Below are 23,379 nucleotides of genomic sequence, written 5' to 3' on the forward strand. Positions count from 1 at the left end.
TTTCTTATTTATTTGCTTATTGGTCTTTTTTATTCACAACCAGAATGAAAGTGGGGCTGGGGTTTTTTTTGTCTGATTTGTTTACTATTTCTCTATTGCCTAAACTATTAAGTCAATGTTGGGAAGGAAGGCAGGCAGGGAGGAAAGAAGGAAGGAGGGAAGGGACTCCATTTTTAGGAAGTCCTAAATATTGGAATAGAGGTTGTTAAACTGAAATTAACATTAATTCATGCTGAGTAGAGGAAAGAGAACCAAATTTTTGAGAACTGGTACAGGAAGCATTTCTCACACACTGATTGTTTCTGATTGAAATCTATATGAGTGGTCTGCAGCATCTGCACAGATTGATTAAATGGCTTCCTGCCTAATCAGCTCTCCATCAGTTATTATCTGTGTTCTCACCTGTCAGCCATATTGAATGGGGGATGGCTTCCTCCAGCTCTGTTCAGGCTCTCAGAGCTATGGGGTGTGTGACATGAAGTTCCGAGGTGAGGCAGAAGGAAATTCTAACCTAAATACAGGTTGAGAGAGCCTTCTTATTAGAGACTAACTGTCCTTACTGAAGGTGTCCCCTAGAAACCAGGCCTTCCTGGGGGTACTGGCTTGTGTGAGCCTGATGTGGAAGCTTTCATTCCATTCTTCCTGATCCTGTGGCCTGGAGATGGATCCAAGAAAGATGTGAATAGGTCAAAAGCTATTTCTGCTCATCAGCAATATCTTCTGCATTAGCATTGCCAGCAGGGCTGGGTGTTAATGGGGGAGAACCTGGGTCAGTGCTGGTTCCATGATTCGCTGTAAACGTAGTTCTTAGAGCACTCCCCAAGGGTGGATTACAGGGGAGCTTACTCTGTTGGTATCTTTCACTCACTCAGTAACTCACTCTCTTGGATGGGGTCCAAGTAGACCCATGTTGGACTGTGGATGTCCTCTGTTATTAAAAGGGCTGAGTTATTGAAAGGCTTCCATGTAGTTCTAAGAGGCAAGAACTACATATTAGGTTGGTTCTTGTGGTGAAAGTGATTGTGGTGGTTTTAAAATGTGGTCATAAGTTCCTTGGCACATCTCTTATCAAGAGATGGGGGCTGCATTCTGCCCTTGCACCTGGTATGCTCTGTGACCAATGAATGGACCGTAGAGAAAAGAACAGTAATGTTACCTGACTTCAAAGGGTGGAATGCATCGTCCGTCTTCTTTACTGGAAAACTCACTCTAGGAGCCCTGAGCCACCATGTGAAGAGCCTGACTGTCCTGAGACTGCCATGCTGGAGACACTCCAAGTGACAATTCCAGATGAATACACATATCCCTAAGCCTTCCCAACCCAGGCACCAGACAGTGAGTAAGGAAACCTCCTAGGAAGTGGATTCTCCAGCCTCACCTGTGTCTCTCTACCTTCTGCCCACCTTTGAGTCACCCCAGCGGAGGCCCCAGATATCTTGGAGCAGAAAACCTTCCCAGCTGTGGCCCATCTGAATACCCGACCTACAGAATCTTTGCACGTAATAAAATAGATATTATAGGCCACTTAGTTTTGGGATCGTTTTGCAGTAATAGATTGTTAGAACAGTGATGTATTCGGAAAATACCTGCTTTGGAGTCAGTTAGACATCAATTCAAATGCCAACTCCCACTTGGCTATCTCTGTGATCTTGGAGAGTGTCTGACACAGCTTTAAAGAGGGGATAATATAATCTGTATTTCAGGTTGATGTGAGGGTTAAATGAGGTAATATGTCCAAAGCTTATTATGTAAGAGTTTTTTAAAAATCTTAACTTTCCTTTTCTTCTCTTCCCTTCCACTTAAGGAAGAATAAAACAATAACCTAGTTATGTCCATGTTGGAAATGCAAGTGTGTCTGATGCATTTCGTGACTCCCATGTGGGTCAGCCTGCATTAAAGCTGTTGGTTTACTTCTCCCTCTGCCCTACCTGTTCCCCCTGACCTGTGAACTCCATTCAGCACAGGTCTGCTCTTTATAAACTTAGAGCTTAGCCCAGGGCCAGTTCAAAGTAGTTGCATGATCAGTGTTGTCAAAGAAATGTGTGAAGAAATGCCTACAAGTAGAAAGCTGAGCCTGCATGTATGATTTCACAGTGATAGGGAAGTGTGAGGAATTGTATCTGTAATAATTAAATCTGATTTTTTAAAAGTCAGCTCTCAAAGAGACCCAGACTTTGGCACTGACTGCCTGGGGTCAAATCCTGGCTCGGTTCCTTATTGGCTATGTGACCTTAGGTAAGTTACATAACCTCTCCATGTCTATCTTTTCCCATCTACAAAAAGGGAGAAAAATAATGGTACTTCCCTAAGAAGTATATTGTGATGAGTAAATACTATGCATCAAGCACCCATAACAGTGCCTGGCTCATGGTAATGCTATGTAACACTGCTCCTCCTCGTTCATGGACCAGGAGCATCTACATCACCCACAAACTTGTGAGAAATGCAGGAATCTCAGGCTCCAACCCAGAGTGACCAAAACAGAATAAGCATTTTAATAAGATCCTCAGATGATTCATATGCCTGTTAAGACTGGAGAAAGCCTGTTTTTCTAATAAGCCTTAACTAGTATGATGATGTGGAAGAGCATTGTCATACATTTGGAAAACATCTTCCTAAAAAATTGGTGCAGTCCCACCATGCAGGGTTTTTAAAATGTCATGGACTTGGGATTTAGGTCAAGTGAAGGACAATGCCAAGGGCCATGCCACTGTACACTTGTCCAGCAACATCCTCTTCTCTTCCCTTCACATTATACTCCATCCTTTAGCACTTCCTCTCTTGTGGCTTGCAGGCAAACACCCACATCTTACCACATGGCTCCTGGTTTATTCCTGGGCCTGAATGCTCTCTGCAGTTCAAGTGTTGTTCATTGCCCAGTGCTTAGTCCAGGTAAAGGGAAATGGTATTATCTGCAGTATTCTGGAAAGTTGCTTTGCATTTGTCAGAGGCATTCTCCTTTGTTTTTTGTGTTTTTGTTTTTGTTTTTGAGATGGAGTCTTGCTCCATCATCCAGGCTGGAGTGTAGTGGTGCAATCTTGGCTCACTGCAACCTCCACCTCCCAGGTTCAAATGATTCTCCTGTCTTAGCCTCCCATGTAGCTGGAATTATAAGTGCCCACCACCATGCCCATCTAATTTTTTTTTTTGTATTTTTAGTAGAGACGGGGTTTCACCATGTTGGCCAGGCTGGTCTCGAACTCCTGACCTCAAGTGATCCACCCACCTCAGCCTCCCAAAATGCTGGGATTACAGGCATGAGCCACTGTGCCCCGGCCCATTCTCCTTTGCTAACACCTGTAAAATGCACCTGCGATTTTATCCCAAACTAGGAACCCATTTTAAAAATGCATTCCTTGTGTAAAGCCTTAGACAGATTCACCAATTAACATGTTCTGCTACTCTTAAGCAGAAATAACCATTGTGGTCTATTTGTGGACTGGTTTTCTTAGTAATACATACTTTTGTTAACTACATGCATCACTGTGGTGACAGTTAATCAGACAGTTTTTGGAATTAAGATAATCATTACTTGTAAAATTACAGCAAGCTGACTTCTCATTAAAATTTCATTAATGTCTTCTCTGAGTGTTTTAAATTTGATACTTTACAAAGCATGTCACTCTATTAAGCTTCTTTTCATGTTGTCCCTTGTTTTAATAGCTTCATAATGTTTTAATATCTTTTTGCAATTAATGCGAGAAAAAGCAATGTAGAATGGTTGAACGAAAGTAAACATTCTGATGCAGTGTTTTGCACACCCTGTCCCATTCCCACACCTCACTAACTCTCTAGAAACCAGTAATACAAGCAAGAAAGCCTTAGAGCAAGTTCTGCAAAAACATCAGGAAATCAGTGGATCCTGCATTAGGGGTCCTTGGGTTCCTGTTCTGTCATTCTACTGGTAAGGTCCACCCAGAGCTGGGAATGTATGGCATCTCTTTCTTTTCCTGCAAGAATTGCCTGAATGACAATTTCCTCAGTGGCTTGTCACGGGTGGTGGCTGGGTCTTCCCCAGGTGCAGTAGGCAGGCTAAGGCCACAGAGCTCTCTGGACCTTGTGACCAGGGGGGCAGGGAGGCAGTGCCTGTGTGGTAGTAGAGTCAGGCTCCACATCATCTATTCTGCGGAAGTGCTCCAGTCTCTCCCACCCCCAGGTACTCTGCCTGGCTTCTGCCTCACATAGACATAGCCTCCTAAGACATTGCAGACTCCAGATGTGAAATGGTTTGGAACAAAAGGGAGGAAGAAGTGACAGCCTCACCAAGGCACCTGTATTCGTGCTGCCTCCTTCTCCTGCTGTGGTTTAGTAATTCAGTTGTGGGCAAAGAAAGCTGGATGGCTTTATGTCCCCAAAGGGAGTCATTCAAATTTGGAAAGCCTTTATCCCAACGCGCGGGAGTCTAAAGGTTTTCTGGACCAAATGATCTCCCTCAATTCAGATGTTATTGTTTTAATATAATGAAAAATGCAGTGACATCAGCAGCTTACAATAGCCCCCATCATTCATCCTTTCAAGCTATGCAAGTATATTTAGTAATCAGGGAGCACAAGGCAGGCTGCTCTTTATCCAGGTTATTACAGAATCGACAATGTTTGCTTTCTTATTATAATTTTCCAATTAGTGAGAGAGCAATGGCAATAGGCCAGCTTGAGGTCTCCAGGGAGATGCCTGAAATTTTACATGCAACTTAAGGAGATAGGAGTTATCAGGGCTGAGACTTGTGCTAATCTCCCCTTTTCGCCAGGGGATTAGGTGGAGAGATGTGGATTTGTGGTTTTAATCAGAGAAGCTGCTGAAACTTTCATCATGGCCTTTGAATTGTGCCCGTGGCTCCTTCCATCCTCTGATGGAACAGGTCACTGGATCCTTCTCATAGGATTTGAGATTATCAGGGCTTTCTGGAATTGGCAGCTGTGTGGTCAGCTGTTTCCTGCTTTGAGCCCAATGAAACTTTCCTCCACTCCTGCACCCCTCTGTCCCTCGGCTCCAGGCAGCCTGGCCACCACACTCTGCCTGTGCTCATCACCTTTCCTGGAAAGCTCTCCTTACCTCCCTCTTCAGCCACCACACCTGGCCAGCTCTTCCAGTTCAAGGACAGCATCCTACACGAATCTCCTTCCTGTCAGGACTCTAGAGCATGAGCAGTCTATAAATAGGACCTTGCTTCTTAAAAAAATTGTAGGTCAAGATTTGATCAGCAGAGCAATTCATTTTAGAAAATGTTAATACAAAATATAAGATATACTACTAGGTAATGATTTTTAGCCCTTTAGTGACAGTTTTCATAGATACATATTAAGTTACTTTCCTCACTTGGCAGTGTGCCATGAGCTTTTTCTCACATCGTTAACAATTTTTCTACAGCATAATTTTAAATGGCAGAATAACATTTTATTATACGGATATCTTGTTACTGTTTTTAAAACTATTCTTTATTATTGGCCATTTAGGGGGTTTTTAATATCTCTCTCATATAAACTGTGCAATGATGAATGTCCTTTTACACATCTGTTGTTATTTCCTTAAGATACATTTCTGGAAGTGGAATTACTGAGTTAAAAAGCATTTGTGTAGTGTCAGGATGGTCAAGTGGTCTAAAAACCATTTGTGTTGTAGGGGAGAAAAAGTAATATCTTTTCCTTACTCATTGCAAGGTTCATGGCTAATACCTACAGGGCCAAAAGGGAAAAGCTTCCCCTCCACTCTGTGAAGGTTCACTGAAAATAAACTTACAATAGGCAGACTAATAAGAGAAAAAGGCATATGAAATGTACTTATGTGCATGGCCCAGGAAAATCAGGAGAATGATTACCCAGTGAGGTCCTGATGCTTATATAACCTTCTTCAGAGGGAAAGGGGAGTTGGGGGTGTAGGAACAGATAATTTTAGGAGGGAAAAATAGATTCAGGAGGCAGACATTTGCTTGTGAATGATTCTCTTTGGAAATTGAAGGGACCAAAGAACAAACCATCGTTTGGGACAAAGTTCAAAGTTCATCTGAGTTCTAGGTGTGGTATTTCATTTTTAGTCACTTTCTCTGTGGTTTGAGTTTTAATCTTCTCTGGTTAGTAAACTTAAGGGAAAGAATCAAAGGCAATTGCCTCTCTGGGGGTCTGGTTTCTAGGTAGATAACGGCACTTCAGAGAACAGCTCCATCCTGTGCTTGTGAAGAGACAGAGGATTGAGAGACAGGAGGCAGGGAGGGGAGAGTCTGAGAGACCTTGAAGCTGCTTCTCTACTTTAGCTGTCAAGTCACCACATATTGGGAGATCATTTTCTGAGCCCTAACACACCCCTATAACAAAAGGCAGATTAACAAGAGAAAAGCGTAACATGTTTATTTAACCAAAGTTTTATGTGACGCAGGAAGTCTACAGAAATGAAAACCCGAAGACCCAGGATAAACTGTATTTTTATTTTAAGTCTGATGAAAGAAGTGGAGAGTTGTGGAGATACATGATTGGACAAAAAGGGGTATGATCTAATGGTGTTAAACTACAGGGAAGTCAGCAAGGCCTGCCTATTCAGGTTCTTCTTGGCTTCCAGGTGTAGGGCAGGACAACTGTTAAATGAGGGTCTTACCATCTACTTTCAGGGGAGGGAAATCAGGCAATTCCTCTAGGGCCAGAGAAAGGTGAAAGAAAGTCAGAGAGTGGCCTTCTTTTTCTACAGTTTCCTCCATTTCCTTCAGCTTAAAATACTTAGTATGCCAAGGTGCCATATTTTGGGATATTATATTCAGAGCTCTGACAATTTTCTGAGAGGTTTTGACGAATTTAACCTCCTTAAATATTGCTCCAACCTCCTTAGGCCTGGCAAGAAATTATATTCTTATGGCTCCTCTCTAGCTTCACCTGGGTAAACCTGGGAGTTCCTGAAGGGCAAGACCCACACCCTCTTTTTGTCCCTACACTGTATATTGGGGACTAAGTCCAGCTAATCAAAGTTGGGACAAGAAGTGAATGAGAAACTCAGTCAGCGTTATGCAAAGTACAGGATCAGGTTTATTCTTATTTACGATTTCGATACCTTTTCATCATGGATTTTTTAGGGATCAATTTTGATTTTTAAAAAAATATTGTGTCTTCATCCAGTCAGGCTCTGATAACAAAATATCTTAGACTGGTGACTTATAGACAATAAATATGTATTTCTTATAGTTCTGGAGGCTAAGTTCAAGAGCAAGGTGCTTGTGGATTTGGTATCTGGTGAGGGCCTGCTTCCTCACAGGTCATTGTTTTATCCTGTATCCTCACATAGCAGAGTGGGCAAAGGAACTCTTTTGGTCTCTTTTACAAGGACACTAATCCCACTCATGAGGGCTCTGCCTCCTAACCACCTCTCCATCTCCTCTAATCCTTAGGGGTTAGGATTTTAACACACACATTTGGGAAGGGGGAATATAAACATTCATCCATTGCATATTGCATTGAAATATTATTTATCTCAATTTATCTTGATGACAAGTCTTTGACATTCCCTTAAATTTTGTGCCTGAAGCAAGTGACTCACTTTTCTTACAGTATTCCTGGCCCTATGCCAGCTTGCAAGGCCTTCTCTAGTTCACTGCCACCTGCAATCCATTATTTTGCCTGTTTTGTCCTGCATGAGCTGAGTAGTTGGCCACCGAGGCCACTGAGCAGTTGGCCATGTGTCTCTGGTCCTCTTCTGGGGACCGCTGAGCAGTTGGCCATGTGTCTCTGGTCCTCTTTCAGTAAATGTGTCCTAACCCTCATAGATACATGTCATGAAAATGATGACTCTGAGGTTGAGCTCAACTTTTGCCCCACATGTCACTCCCCTACTGAGTGTCTGATGCCTCTGGGAGGGGAATGACTGGTTTAGTGCAAATAATTGGGACAACACTTCTTGGTTTAGGGCTTTGCATGAACAGGATTAAATTTGAGCCGGAGATTCAGTAGCATCCCAGCAACCCTCTCTTCTTCCTCCTCCTTCTTTCTAAATCCCACAGGCAACCTCCATCATGGTCTCAATAACTTTGAATGTTTCATTTAATTATTATTTAACGATAATCACCACTGTTACTGAGCACTTAACATATGCTCAAACGAACACAGCCAGGAAGGGATGAAATCTTTTAAACTCAAGACACCTGGGCATGGGAAAATGATTACAAACCCTAACCCTCAGTTCAACCTACTGCATTCAAACTGCATTCAAAATCTAATTTGGCCATTTTCGAACTGGGTGACTTTGGGGAAATTGCTTAAGCCTCCCTAAGCCTTACTTCCTGTATTACTCCGATTTCATAATGCTGTAAAGAACTGCCTGAAACTGGGTAGTTTATACAGGAAAGAGGTTTAATTGACACAGTTCTGCATGGCTGGGGAGTCCTCAGGAAACTTACAATCATGGAAGAAGGCAAAGAGGAAGCAAAGCACCTTCTTCACAAGGCGGCAGGAAGGAGTAAGTGCCAAGCAAAGGGGGAAGAGCCCCTTATAAAACCGTCAGATCTTGTGGAAACTCACTAACTATCACAAGAACAGCATGGGGGAAACCACCCCCATGATTCAATTATCTCCACCTGGTCTCTCCTTTGAAATGAGGAGATTACGAGGATTATGGGGATTACAATTCAAGATGAGATTTGGGTGGGGACACAAAGCCTAACCATATCACTCACTCCCTTCCTTCCTTCCTTCCTTCCTTCCTCTCTCTCTCTTTCTCTCTTTCTCTTTCTTTCTTTCTTTCTTCCTTTCTTTCTTTCTTTCTTTCTCTCAAGACAGGGTCTATATTAGTCAGGGTTTTCTAAAGGGAGAGAACTAATGGAATATATATATATATATGAGTTTATTAAGTATTAACTCACATTATCACAAGGTCCCACAATAGGCCATCTACAGGCTGAGGAGAAAGGAGAGCCAGCCTGAGTTCCAAAACTGAAGAACTTGGAGTCCGATGTTCAAGGGCAGGAAGCATCCAGCATAGGAGAAAGATGTAGGCTGGGAGGCTAGGCCAGTATCTCTTTTTTCATTTTTCTGCCTGCTTATATTCTAGCCATGCTGGCAGCTGATTAGATTGTGCCCACCCAGATAAAGGGTGGGTCTGCCTTTCCCAGCCCCTGACTCAAATGTTAATCCCCTTTGGCAACACCCTCACAGACACACCCAAGGAATACTTTGTATCCTTCAGTCCAATCAAGTTGACACTCGGTATTAACCATCACAAGTCCACCCCTTGTCAACTTGAACCCATACACATCTTCTGAGATCATACGTAATCTTCAAATAAAGACAATAATAAGGTCGTAATTACACCTAACATAATAAAACTATCCTTCGTACAACCAGAAACATACCAATCCCCAAACCAAATCCTATTACATAATGTTAACAATACTTAAATGCTGATGTGAAGTCAATAAATCTGGGTCACATGATAAAGGAGAAAGGAAATAAAATGAAGACATTTTCTTGGTACAAATGTATACATGTACAAACATGTTTTTAACAAAAGAAGGAGGAAATACTCATATGACAATTGCAGTTCTCGTTTCTGCAGCTGGTTGCATGGTCATAGCTGCTATTGATGACTACCTTCTTCTACTACCCATTCTGTATTCCCTTTGCCTTCAGCAAGCACCTCAGCAGGTCGTGGTTTTTTCCCAGGTGGAGTGACCCAAATCTTCATTCCTGAAGGGTCTGGATCATTTGTAGTCCTGCCTGGATTAGGCTGTTGTAGTTTCCCATTGACCTTAATCACAGGGCATGGTAATACTAAGAGATGCCCTAATGGGTCTCCTGTTTTGCATGTGTACTGTTTCTTACCTCTGTTGTGGAGTGGTAGACTGATTTCATCTTGATAGTCTGGGTCAATCACCCCAGTCAACACTGTAACTCCCTTCTTAGCCTGTTGACTTAAAGGTAGGAGGAGCCCAAAGTGTCCAGGTGGCAATCTTAACTTCCAGTTTGATGGAATTGTTGTTGTGCGTGTCTCCTGGTGGCAGCGTTCCTGCCTCTGGAACTAAGACCTCTAGGCCAGCAGGATGTAATGTCGCGGGAACAGGAAGCAAAAATTTTGCTAGTGGATCACTAGGGGTGATAGTGAGTGGTGCCATCTCTACTTCTACCCCTTGATTCCTGGAACCATGAATCCTGGCTATGGGAAAAACAGTACCATATATTGGATGCTGATGCAGAGCATACATGGCCTTCTGGAGGACTTTGCCCCAGCCCTGCAAAGTATTGTCACCTAGTTGGCATTGTAATCGTGACTTGAATGGGCCATTCTACTGTTCTAACAATCCAGTTGCTTCAGGATAATGGGGAACATGGTAAGACCAGTGAATTCCATAAGCACGAGCCCACTGCTGCACTTCTTTAGCTGTGAAGTGAGTGTCTTGGTCAGAGGTAATGCTGTGTGGAATACCATGACAGTGGATAAAGCATTCCGTGAGTTCACGGATGGTAGTCTTGGCAGAAGCATTGTGTGCAGCATAGGCAAACCCATATCCGGAGTAAGCATCTATTCCAGTGGGGACAAACTTCTGCCCTTTCCATGATGGAAGAGGTCTGATATAATCAACCTACCACCAGGTAGCTAGCTGATCACTCCAAGGAATGGTGCCATATCGAGGGCTCAGTGTTGGTCTCTGCTGCTGGCAAATTGGGCACTCAGCAGTAGTTCTAGCCAAGTCAGCCTTGATAAGTGGAAGTCCATGTTGCTGAGCCCATGCATAACCTCCATCCCTGCCACCATGGCCACTTTGTTCATGGGCCCATTGAGCAATGACAGGGGTGGCTGGGGAAAGAGGCTGAGTGGTGTCTACAGAACAGGTCATCCTATCCACTTGATTATTAAAATTCTCCTCTGCTGAGGTCACCTGTCGGTGAGCACTCACATGGGATGCAAATATCTTTACAGTTTTTGACCACTCAGAGAGGTCCATCCACATACCTCTTCCCCAAATTCCTTTGTCACTGATTTTCCAATCATGCTTCTTCCAACTCCCTGACCATCCAGCCAAACTGTTGGCTACAGCTCATGAATCAGTATGTAATTGCACATCTGGCCATTTCTCCTTCCATGCAAAGTGCACAACCAGGTGCACTGCTCGAAGTTCTGCACACTGGGAAGATTTCCATCACAGCTGTCCTTTAGAAATGTCCTAGAAAGGGACTATAGTGCTGCAGCTGTCCACTTTTGGGTGGTGCCTGCATAATGTGCAGAAACATCTGTGAACCAGGCCCTAGTCTTGTCTTCCTCTGTCAACTGATCATAGGGAACTCCCCATGAGGCCATTGGTGCAGGCTGGGGGAGAGAAGGCAGTGTGGCACGAGTGAAGACCATGGACATTTCAGCCACTTCCTCATGTAACTTACTTGTGCCTTCAGGACTTGCTCAAGCCCGATCACATATATACCACTTCCATTTGATGATGGAATGCTGCTGTGCACAACCTGCTTTATGGCTAGATGGGTCAGAAAGCACCCAGTTCATGATGGGCAGTTCAGGTCGCATGGTGACTTGATGACCCATAGTCAAACGTTCAGTTTCCACCAAAGCCCGGTAATAGGCCAAGAGCTGTCTCTCAAAAGGAGAGTAGTTATCTGCAGAAGATGGCAGGGCCTTGCTCCAAAATCCTAGAGGCCTCTGCTGTGATTCACCTATGAGGCCTGCCAAAGGCTCCAAACAGCATCCCTATCTGACACCTCAAGCACCATTGGATCTGCTGGGTCATATGGCCTAAGTGGCAGAGCAGCTTGCACAGCAGCCTGGACTTGTTGTGGAGTCTTCTCCTGTTCTGGAACCCACTCAAAACTGACAGCCTTTCAGGTCACTTGATAAATGGGGCAGAGTAACACACCCAAATGACGAATGTGTTGCCTCCAAAATCCAAATAGGCCCACTAGGCTTTGTGCCTCTTTCTTGGTTGTAGGAGGGGCTGAATGCAGCAACTTATCATTTGCCTTCAAAGGAATATCTTGACAGGCCCCACACCACTGGACCCCTAGAATTTTACTGAGGTAAAAGCTCCCTGAGTTTTATTTGGATTTATTTCTCATCCTCTGGCATGCAAATGTCTCACCAATAAGTCCAGTGTGTTTGCTACTTCTTGCTCCCTGGATCTAATCAGCATACTGTCATCAATGTAATGGACCAGTGTGATATCTTGCAGAAGCGAAAAGTGATCAAGGTCTCTCTGAATAAAATTATGACGCAAAGCCAGAGAGTTGATACACTCCTGAGGTAGGATAGTAAAGGTATATTGCTGGCCTTGCCAGCTGAAGGCAAATTGCTTCTGGTGGGCCTTATGGACAGAAATGGAGAAAAAGGCATTTTGCTAGGTCAGTGGCTACATACCAGGTACCAGGAGATGTGTTACTTTGCTCAAGCAATGAAACCACATCTGGTACAGCAGCTGCAATTGGAATCACCACTTGGTTGACCTTACGATAATCCACTGTCATTCTCCAAGACCCATCTGTCTTCTGCACAGGCCAAATAAGAGAGTTGAATGGGGATGTGGTGGGAATCACCACTCCTGAATCTTTCAAGTCCTTGATGGTGACACTAATCTCTGAAATCCCTCCTGGGATGTAATATTGTTTTTTATTTACTATTTTTCTAGGTAGAGTCAGCTCTAATGGCTTCCATTTGGCCTTTCCCACCATAACAGCCCTTACCCTACCAGTCAGGAAGCCAATGTGGGGGTTCTGCCAGCTGCTAAGTATGTATTATGCGTTCTGGCACTGGGGAAATGACCACAGGATGAGTCTGGGGACCCACTGGACCCACTGTAAGTCAGACCTGAGCTAAAACTCTGTTAATTACCTGACCTCCATAAACCTCTACTTTAACTAGAGGACAATGATATTTTGGGTCCCCTAGAATCAAAATCAGCTCAGAGCCAGTGTCCAGTAGTCCCTGAAGTGTCTGATCATTTCCTTTTCCCTAATGCACAGTTACCCCGGTAAAAGGCCAGAGGTCGCCTTGGGGAAGGATGAGAGAAAGATTTACTGCATAAATTGTCAGTAACATAGTGGGGTCCTTCCTCAAGGAGACCCAGCCTCTCTTTCATTCAAGGGGTTCTGGGTCTGTAAACTGGCTCAAGTCTGGAAATTGATTGAGGGGTCATGATTCTCTGTTTTTATAATTCAAATTAGTCTTTTGTCCATTTGACCTGGAAGTTTTCTGCTTGTATAAATTAAATAGAAATGCAGTACGCTTCCTATCACTTTCACTTCTAGGAACACCATGATTAATTAGTCAATGCCAGAGCTCTACACGAGTCAGACTATTCTGATTGCCACTTTGCCTCTTCTCTCTATTACAGTAGCTATGCCCACTTTGCCTTTGAAAGTTGAGTGCCATGACTTGGCCCCTGCCACCTTGGGATCCAATTATCCCGTTGTATTTAAATTTTATAGCTGAGCGACTGTGGTTCCCACTGTTAGATCTGACATACAGAGAACAATTGCAAGGCTCTTCAAAGATGCAGGTGCTGCCCTCTCAAATCTATTTCACAAAGCATTGGTCAAGGGTATATCTTCTGGACCCTCCCAGCTGGGATGAGTAGGTCTAAAGTGACTAATCCACTCCACCATCCCAATCTCTTTAAGCTTTTTGATCCCTTCCTCTACATTAAACCAAGGGAGATCAGGCACTTCCAGCTCTCTCACTGTGGGCCATCTTTTAATCCATATTTCAGCTAACCAAGCAAATAAACTATTAGAACCTTTATTAACTACCCAAGCTGCAACACTGAATGCAGAGTCTCTGCTTAGTGGGCCCAAATCAATAAATTCAGCCTGATCCAGCTCTATGTTCTTTCCACCATTATCCCACACCCTTAATATCCATTCCCATTCCTGTTCTCCAGATTTCTGTTTATATAAATTAGAAAACTCAAGCAGTTCTTTTTTGTGTGTAGCACGCCTCCTCATGGGCCACACTTTCAACCTCACCTCTAGGGGCCCACTGTGACTTTAGTCTAGTTATAGATCTAGAAGCAAACAGGGGTGTTGGGGCAGCTCCTGAGGAGAATTGAGATTATCTTGCCTGGCAATTGCCTCAGGGGAGGCCATCACCGTTGCCTCAGGCAGAACAGGGTTTATCTTCTCGAAGGTGGAAAGGCTGATGGCAGCATAGGTCAGGGAGTGTTTGTTGCCACTACTGGGGATGGGGAAGCTGTTCCTTCTGGCAAAAAAGGTTAATCAGAATTTACAAACTCAGTGTCCCCAGCTTCATCAGGGTCCTCCCACATGCCCCCATTCCAAGTTGCATGATCCCATTCTTTTCCAATCAATGCCCTCACTTTAACAGTAGACACCTGGTGATGCAGGTGCATGCACCTATCATTGCAGGTCAGCCACTCGCAAGATAAGAGCTTGTGTCTGTTTTTCCACAATTTCAGCTCTTTCTCTACAGGAGATAAGACTCTCACTCAGGGCAATCTTAGCAGATTTGAGGCTCAGTATCTGCTACTGAAGCCAAGAAATGGAATCCCTGAGTTCATCATTTTCTTTCATCACTTTGTCCACTGAACTTAGGAGTAACAAACCAGGTTCATTGTGTTCCTTGGTTCTCCACATATGGTCAAATGTATTATGTATAGTCACTAAACTCCTTGCCTCTCATAAGCAATGAATCAGGAGTATCAAATGCATTTATTTTACATAATTCTGTAAACAGTTCAGGCCAAGGACTATCAGTGTTCTCTGTACCATCAGAAATAGGGTCCTTAGCATTTTTGCGTCTAATCATATTAAGCAGCCAACTTCAGAAACCCCAAAGCCAATGAAAGAACTCCATCCTTAATATTCTGTTCCTCTAGAACCACTCCTGTTACCAACACCTGTATTAGGGCTCTCTAAAGGGACAGAACTAATGAAATATATATGGGAGTTTATTAAGTATTAACTCACACGATCACAAGGTCCCACAGTATACTGTCTGCAGGCTGAAGAGCAAGGAGAGCCAGCCTGAGTTCCAAAACTGAAGAACTTGGAGTCCGATGTTCGAGGGCAGGAAACATCCAGCACAGGAGAAAGATGTAGGCTCAGAGGCTCTCTTTTTTCATTTTTCTGCCTGCTTATATTCTAGCCATGCTGGCAGCTGATTAGATTGTGCCCACCCAGATTAAGGGTGGGTCTGCCTTTCCCAGCCCACTGACTCAAATGTTAATCTCCTTTGAAAACATCCTCAGGGACACACCGAGGATCAATACTTTGTATCCTTCAATCCAATCAAGTTGACACTCAGTATTAACCATCATCATAGGGTCTCACTCTGTTACCCACGTTGCATTGCAGAGTTGTGATCATGGCTCACAGCAGCCTCGACTTCCTGGGCTCAGGAAATCCTCCCACCTCAGTCTCCTGCTTAGCTGGGACTATCAGCGCTCACCACCATGCCCTGCTAAATTTTTTGTGTTTCTTATAGAGACGGAGTTTTGTCCTATTGCCCAGGCTGGTCTCGAATTCCTGGGCTCAAGAGATCCTTTGCCTCCCAAAGTGCTGGGATTATAGGCATAAGCCACCATGCCCAGCCTTAAGCCTCAGTTTCATCATCTGTAAAATGGGAATGAGAGTACACACCTTAAAGGTAGTGCTTTGCAGGTAAAGTACCAACACAGTGCTTAGCACAAGATAAGTGGTGATTCAATGTTATTGTGTCAGAGGTGGTAGTTAGCCTCCAAAATCTATTCTTTCTTTCTTATATAGTACTATTTTATCCCACTTGATCTGGGCATATGGCTGTATGAAATAAAGACTCTTTTCCCCAGCACCCATGAGTCAGTGTGGTCACCCTAGTTTTAACCCTTCAGAGAATCAGACTCAACCCCAGAACAGAAAGGGCCTTAAAAATCATTTTGTTCTTTATTATACAGTGTGTGATCTGAGGCCCAACAGCACGAACATCACATGGGAGCTTGTCAGAAATACAGAAGCTGAGACTCTACCTAGCCCTACAGAATCAGAATCTGCATTTTAACAAGACTCCAGCTGGTCACGGTGGCTCATGCCTGTAATTTCAGCACTTTGGGAGGCCAAGCAGGAGGATCACTTGAGGCCAGGAGTTCAAGACCAGCCTGGGCAACATAAAAAGATCCTATCTCTCTCTTTCTCTGTATATATATATATATATATATATATATATATATATATATATATACACACACACACATACATATATATATATTATACAGTTAGCTGGGCCTAGTGTTGCACACCTGTAGCCCTACCTAGTTGGGAGGCTGAGGCAAGAGGTTCACTTGAGACTAGCAGTTTAAGCCACAGTGAGTTATGATTGCACCACTGTACTCCAGCCTGGATGACAGTGGGAGATCCTATCTCTAAAAATAAATAAATAAAATAAAACAGAAACAAGATCTCCAGGTGGTTTGGGGCACCCTTACAGCATGAGAATCACTGATCTGGCCTGATTCTCTCCTTGTCTCCCAAGTTCAACACCTCTTTCGCCTCTCTCATTGCACTGCTACTTCCTTTGGAGTGCTACCGGCTAGCACTCTTTTTCCTTTTGCTTTCCCTCTGACACCCCATGGGACAGAGGAATGGAACAATTTGATGCCACCCTTCTGAAAAGTTGCTCACCCTCCAATCCAGGCTCTCGAGACACTCCTGCCTTGCCTCACATTCTGGATGTGCCTAATCCATTGGGCTTGGCTCTGACTTGGACGGGGACAGTGAGAACTTTTGTGGAACTGTATTTGCCAACTTCCATATGAGTAGGGGCCTATTCCTGGTGAGCCCAGAGGAAGCTGTTATTGACATAGGTGATGGGTGATCTGGGGCTAGGCATAGAGAGGAAGCTCAGTGAACCAAACTGCTGGGATAGCTGAGTGGCAACAGAACAGGGCCTTTGACCAATGTCACATCAGCCAATCCCCAAATCTGCCAACAAGGACCCAGTGGATACTATCAGAAAGGCCAAGAGGTGAATCGTGTAGAATGATTATTTCAGAGTTTGCAAACTCAAGTTGCTGTTTGCTCTATTTCTCTGTACATAAGTTAAAGTTCAACTTTATTGAAAGTAGTGAATGTTTTTTGAGCTCCTACTGCATGCTGGGCTGTGTGCAGGGTTGAAGAAGTGATGGTCCCTGCCTTCCTGTTCACAAATGGAGAGGGAGATATTTGCCAATACTGAAACTGAAGAGGGCCTGAGCTGGAGCTGTGGAGTAGACATAGAGATGGTGGGAGTGATGGATCCAGCATGATGGAAGGTGGCAGACACCCCGGCTGTCAACCCAAAAGCCATGGGTCTTGCTTCTTTCTCATTAATATCATTCTAATTTTGTCCAGGTATTGGGTTATCATGGGCTTCAAGGGAGTTGGAGCTTATGTAATTTTGGCAAGCTTAACAGGTCAATGTAGAAAGGGAGGATTTTAACTTTTTTCAAAACACATCACTACTGGAAGTAATTATATTCTTTTGTCATCCCTTTATGTCTTTTTAAAATCTGTCTCCTCCCATTGGAACAGAAGACCCTTGACAGCAGGGATTCTGCCTGCTTTGTTCAGGGCTGTTCCCCTAACACTTGGGGAACAACGTCTGGCATGTGATCTAACATTCACATGAAATATGCAGACCAACCCAGTCAGGCAACTCATTTCAATTTAGCAAATAGTTATTGATTTTCTCTTGTGTGCCAGACCCTGTGTTGGGCCATGGGGACCTGGTGAACAGATACAGATATGAGAAAACAAACGTAAAACAAGTTACTACAGGAGCCTCATGGTTGGTGAACACATGGAGGGGCTGGGAGGATGATGTGCCAAGAGAGGGCATGGAAGCTCCAGAAGCTCTGAGCAATGCTGCCTCCATCACCACCTTGCTCTGTGCATCTCTATTTTAGCTGTTCCTGAGTTCTGCAGAAGAGAAATCATGCCATGTTTATTTACCCACATGGTTATTTGGTTATCTTAATTACACTTAAGTAGTTATATTTTTTCAACCACTGGTTACTTTCTGGAATTTTATATTGTAAATGAAAAGTTTTTAAGATATGTTTAAGATCAAGAATGTTTACATGATCTTAAAAGTTGTCAGGGATACCAGTAGCTATATCTACAGAATTTGTATTGTGACCATTGCATTTTTACTAAGAGTAAAAATGATCTTTCAAAACTAACTTGTAAATATATTTTATATCTTTTTTTTCTAGATCATTTCTCTTTGGATATCAACCAGAGAGATAATTTAAACTTTATAAATGCAGCCAGAATTCAATGCAACAGCAGGTTATATAGCAAAAATGCAAAGGTCAACAGAAAGTAAAATTTCTGGCTTTTCTGCTATAGAGTGAAGAAAAGTGACTAAGATCAAGTAAAACCAACCCATATGATTTGACTGACAATAAAATGTTTACCATCACATGGTGCAGCTGTTTTTTTCAGGAACATAATGTCACTCATTCATATAGTAATCATGCTGCGGAAATGTGTTACCTCTACCTAGTGGATCACAATTGCCTTTAGTCTGTTTGTTTTGTAATAATTGTAGCCAAGTCAATCCCCAGTGAAGTTATGGTATGTTCAAACAAATAAACAAACAAACAAACAAAAAAACCCCAAACAAAACACAAGCTTCTATAAGTGTGATGAGTGTTACAGGGTGACAGGATTCAAGGAGCTCAAAGCAGAAGGATTTAACCCAGTGCACACTTTAGACTTTGCAGTGTCAGGAAATGTCTCCTTGATGCATGAAGGAGAAGTAGAAGTTATCCAGAAAAATGGAGGTGGGGTTGGCAGGAGGAAGAGCATTGCAAGCAGAGGAGACAACATGAAGACACTGAAGAAAGAGGACATGGAGCAAATTCCAGGGCCTGAAAGATGGTCAGAGTTGCAGGAGAACAGAGAGTGAGGGAAGATGGGTGAAATGAGAATGATGTAGAAAGTAGAGTCAAAGTGGGCCACGTGGGTAGAGCTGGCAGAGACAGAAGGGAAAGTAGGTTGGAGGCATGAACTGGGCAGCGTCCAGACAGGGTCAGATGACTGTGGAGGCCGCAAAGAGGTGAAAGGCAGTGCTGAGTGCTGGGCACTGCAGTCCCTTGTGCATGACCACTGCCTGCAGGGATGATGGCCCCCATGGGCATCCTGGCCCCAGGCCCACTGCTGAATGAGTGGTGTGAATCCATTCTTAGTGAAAGAACATTGGCAGTAGAGTCTCACTGACCCGAGTGGTACCACTGGGAGGAACCTCTGGGGCTGAACTCATGGTGGTGGCCAGAGAAGAGGTACTTTGAAGCAGAGCTCTAGGAGCTGAGTCAGCATCACTGTGTGGCATTAAAAAAAGGTGCTGCATTTATTTCTCATTGTTTTATTGATGTGTGCTCTTAATTTTAATTAAAATACTAGGAGGGAAATGGCTGAGACCTTTCCTGGGGGAGCCCTGAATTTAGTTCCGTTGATAGGGCTATGGAGACAGCAACTCTGTCTTCCTTTCCTCAGTCTCACCAGACCCATATTTCTCCAGAAATACTTCCAGCTTGTCAATTTAAATAACAAACAGAGAGAGGCTTTCTAAAAGAAAATGATATTTATTTTGGAATACAGCATTGCAATGGGAATATGCATGCACAGTAAACTATATGCATATTAAGGGAGGTAAAAGAAAACAAGGGTTTTTTAAGGAAAAAATAAGGAGGATTCCATAATTCAGTCATGAAGGAGTGAGGTGTTTTGAAATAATTATCCTTGGCTACAAAGATCAAAAACAAGGATGATGCCAGCTCAAAGTTGGACAGGCAGTTGCTCGGCAGATGTCCTTGCAGAAGTATTTTTTTTGTGTAAGGTTGAGATGGCCTTTGTGCAAGGTTGTGGTTCTTGTAGAGTCTCTTTTGTTATCAGGCATACAAGCAGGAGAACCTGCTCTTCACGGCCTTCCTGGACTCTATATGTCAAGGTTTTCCTAACACTGGTGACTCCATTTTGATTCTGACAACTTTCACCAACTCTAGCAGGATTTGCTATTTTAACTGGACTTGATAAGCATTTGTTGAGGCCCCACTATGCTAAAGTGCTAGGTACTGAGGGGGTTACAAAGATGAATGAGACCGTCTTGGCTCAGGAGGCTAGCACCTTAGTTAGGGAGAGGTATGGAAACAAAAAATCTGGTAATGGAAGGAATAAGTGGATGCTCTCTGTCATAGAGTTCAAATAAAGTGCCCAGGAGAAATGGGGGAAATGGAAACTGGGGCAGGGAAGGTTTCACTGAGGGGTGACCCTTGTGCTGAGTTTTGCGGGCTCATGTTGTCATCATAGGAGGGAAAGAGAGTTCCAGCAAAGGGAACAGTTTACACAAGGGTCTAGAGGAGTAAACCCCAGTTACTGAAGTGTAGGGGATGAAAAATAACTTTTTCTTCAGCTCTCTCAAGTTATTAGTTGGAATGGAAACTGTAACAAAAGACAGATCAGTAAGAGAAAAAAAAACAAACTTATTTACACACATATCTCATATATACTTGGGAGACATCCAGAGATGAGCAATTCTCAAAAAGGTGAGAATCCCAGCTTATATAGCATCTTCAGCCAAGAAGAGTACATTTTAAGAGAAGTGACAAGATGAAGGAAAGGGATTTTGAGTCTCTAGGGGCAGTAAATTGTGGGAAGGCAAATGAATGTGGGAAAAACTAGTTGGGAAAGCTTGTGAATGTAAATTCCTCTGGTACCATCTCTGGGATGATAAGGGTGTGTGATACTGTGAAATATATATTTGGTCTAGCCCTGTCATACGACTTCTAAAACCCTTGGAATCTTCAAAGAGATGTCTTTCTGTATACTAATGAGCTGACTGTTGGCTGGTCACTGGAAAGACCAACGGAGGATGAGAGGTTTGGAACCTTCAGCCCCACTCTCAACCTCTAAGGAGGGAACACGGGCTGAAGGTTAAGTTGACTACCAATGGCCAATGATGCAATCAGTCATGCCTACATAATGAAGCTCCTGTCAAAACCCAAAAACACTGTGTTCAGTGAACTTCCAGAGGTTCCTGAAGGGTGGCATGCCTGGAGCTTCCCCCATACCTCATCTTACACATCCATCTCTTCATCTGAGTCCTTTTTCTATGATCAACCAGTAAATGTAACTGTTCCCTTGATTTCTGTGAGCTGCTCTAGCAAATTCATCAAACCCAAGGTGGGGGTCTCAGGATCCCCAGTTTATAGCTGGCTGCTCAGAAGCACAGGCAAAACAACCTGGTGCTTGCAGTCAGCACTGGAAGTGGGCGGATGTCTTGTGGGACTGAGTCCTCAACCAGTGTGATGTGATGCTATCTCTAGGTAGATAGTGTCAGAGTTGAAGTGAATTAGAGGATATCCAGCTGCAGCCTGCTGCAGACTTGATTGTTTACTTGGTGTGTGGGTAGAAATCCCCACGTATCTAGTGTCAGAAGACACTCATCTAGTGAGAATATGGTGGAGAAACAGAGCTTGTTTTTTCTACTCAGGGTCCAAAGTCGTCTTTAATGGTTAATGTTTATTCTCCCTGGTGGGGTTGGGGGGAGTTACCTTTTGTCTTTGGAACTCTATGTCCTGCTTTTAGGCAAATAGAGGAAGGGCAGAGAGCTCTCCTACATTTTCTTCTTAATTGCCTTCAGCTCAACAATCCTTCATATTTTGGGGTGGCATATTCCAGTCTCCCACAGAAGCATAGGATGTGGGGTGGACAACTGGGGGGATTCAGCTTGAGAAGTAGCAGAGGGCCCATGGCAATGGCTTTACATGCCAAGCTCGAGAGTTAAAATCCCCTCAGGAGGCACTAGGGATCCGTGGTGGACTTTGTAGGAGGGGAGTGACATGGTCTGATATGTGCTACATAACGATAATCTTTCCGGCAGTGCAAAGGGAGAATTGCAGAGGCAAGAATTTGGAAATGTAAGGATTAGGGTGGGGGCTGGCAAATAATAATTTTGGAGTCTAGGCAAGACTTTAGAAAGGAGGAGTGGGTCTGGAAAAGAAAGATTAGCACAAGGTATAAAAGAGAGCAGCATTAACCCATCTGAAAAAAAATTTACAAATAATATAATGAACCTACTCTTATAATTTCAGAAATTATAATACAGTAAGTGTAATATATAGGAGAAGCAGAAAGAAAGCTATTTACAATAACATAGTATGCATTTCAATGTGAAGTAGTCATATATTTTCACCCATACTAAAATCATCATGAGGGTGACAACTGCAAGTACAATGTTATATAATGTAGGATATTTTATGTGGCATTTCGAATACCTTGAGAGACATCATCGTGTACGATGTGGTTTTTCTGAAACGTGGACACATCTGAAATGTGGAGAAGCAAAGATGGAGAGAAAGAATGAAGGGGACGCCAGGTGCCCTGAAGGCGAGGTGAGAAAGCAGGAAGGGTTTAAGATGCAGAGAGGAAAGCGTGGCCTCCCCAGAGGCAGGGAGCTCAAGAGTGGAGGGTTTGGTGGGGAGGCCCTAATGCCAGTGAGAGCATGCAGGTAAACGTTGGTTCAGGTTATTGGGTTCAAGCTGCCTGGTGGGTCTCTCTGTGTAGCGCTCAGGAACTTCCTGGAAACCCATGAGCTCCCACAGCATCAAAAGTGTCAGAGAGCTTGAGGAAAACGAAGACTGAGATGAGGCCACTGAAATTTAACAACAAAGAAATATGGTAGCTCAGGACTTTAAAAAAGCTGAGAAAGTAGAGTTGTGAGGAATGAAGCCAGAACACACAAAAAGAAAACCTTACGTTAATAAGTACAAGCAGCAGGTTTTTACAACCGGGATTGCAGTAACAGACTTTCTCCTTGACCTCACCTGTGTTAGGCTCTCTAAGGCCTTGTCTCAACAAGCCTTCAACTGCAGGCTTCAGTGATTGTCCTTGTGGGGCCTGCATCACCCAGTTTTAGCAAGAATCCTCCTAAGTCAGTTTAGGAAGAACTCTTCACCCTTGATATCTGATCACCCTCAGTATCTGGTCAAATTCCTCATCCCCCAGGGACGTACCTGATCCACTTGGCCTGCCTAAAGCAAGAATCCTGTTAGGTCAGTTAGTTTATTTATCTTTTGAGACAAATCTTGCTCTGTCAGGCTGGAGTACAGTGGTCCAATCACTGCTCACTGCAGCCTCCACCTCCCAAACTCAAATGATCCTTCCTCTCACATCAGCCTCCCAAGCAGCTAGGACTACAGGCACACACCACCACAACTGGTTAAGTTTTGAATTTTTGTAGAGACGTGGTTTTGCCATGTTGCCCAGGCTAGTCTCAAACTCCTGGTCCCAAATGATCCACCTGCCTTGACCTCCCAAAGTGCTGGGATTACAGGAGTGAGCCACTGCGCCTGGCCCCTGTTAGCCCAGTTTAGCAAGAACTCCCCTACCTCGCTGTCTCCTCTTGGTAATTTTCTATCTACCACCCTCCTCCCCACTG

At 43.7% G+C, this 23,379-nt stretch overlaps 1 long non-coding RNA gene across 4 annotated transcripts in view; it reads left to right on the forward strand.

Moving 5' to 3' along the window:
* LOC129049521 (uncharacterized) overlaps window positions 1-23,379 on the forward strand; it is a 61,589-nt gene that overhangs the window by 23,238 nt on the left and 14,972 nt on the right. For 2 of the 4 annotated variants that reach the window (XR_008512659.2, XR_008512662.2), the window contains exon 3: window positions 15,857-16,323. The exons of the other annotated variants lie outside the window; for them this stretch is intronic. This is a non-coding gene — a long non-coding RNA (uncharacterized LOC129049521). Of the gene's footprint in view, window positions 1-15,856; window positions 16,324-23,379 lie in introns of those variants that run through there. 4 annotated transcript variants of the gene reach the window in all.

Source organism: Pongo abelii, chromosome 14, assembly GCF_028885655.2.
Source record: "Pongo abelii isolate AG06213 chromosome 14, NHGRI_mPonAbe1-v2.0_pri, whole genome shotgun sequence".
Classification (NCBI taxonomy): domain Eukaryota; kingdom Metazoa; phylum Chordata; class Mammalia; order Primates; family Hominidae; genus Pongo; species Pongo abelii.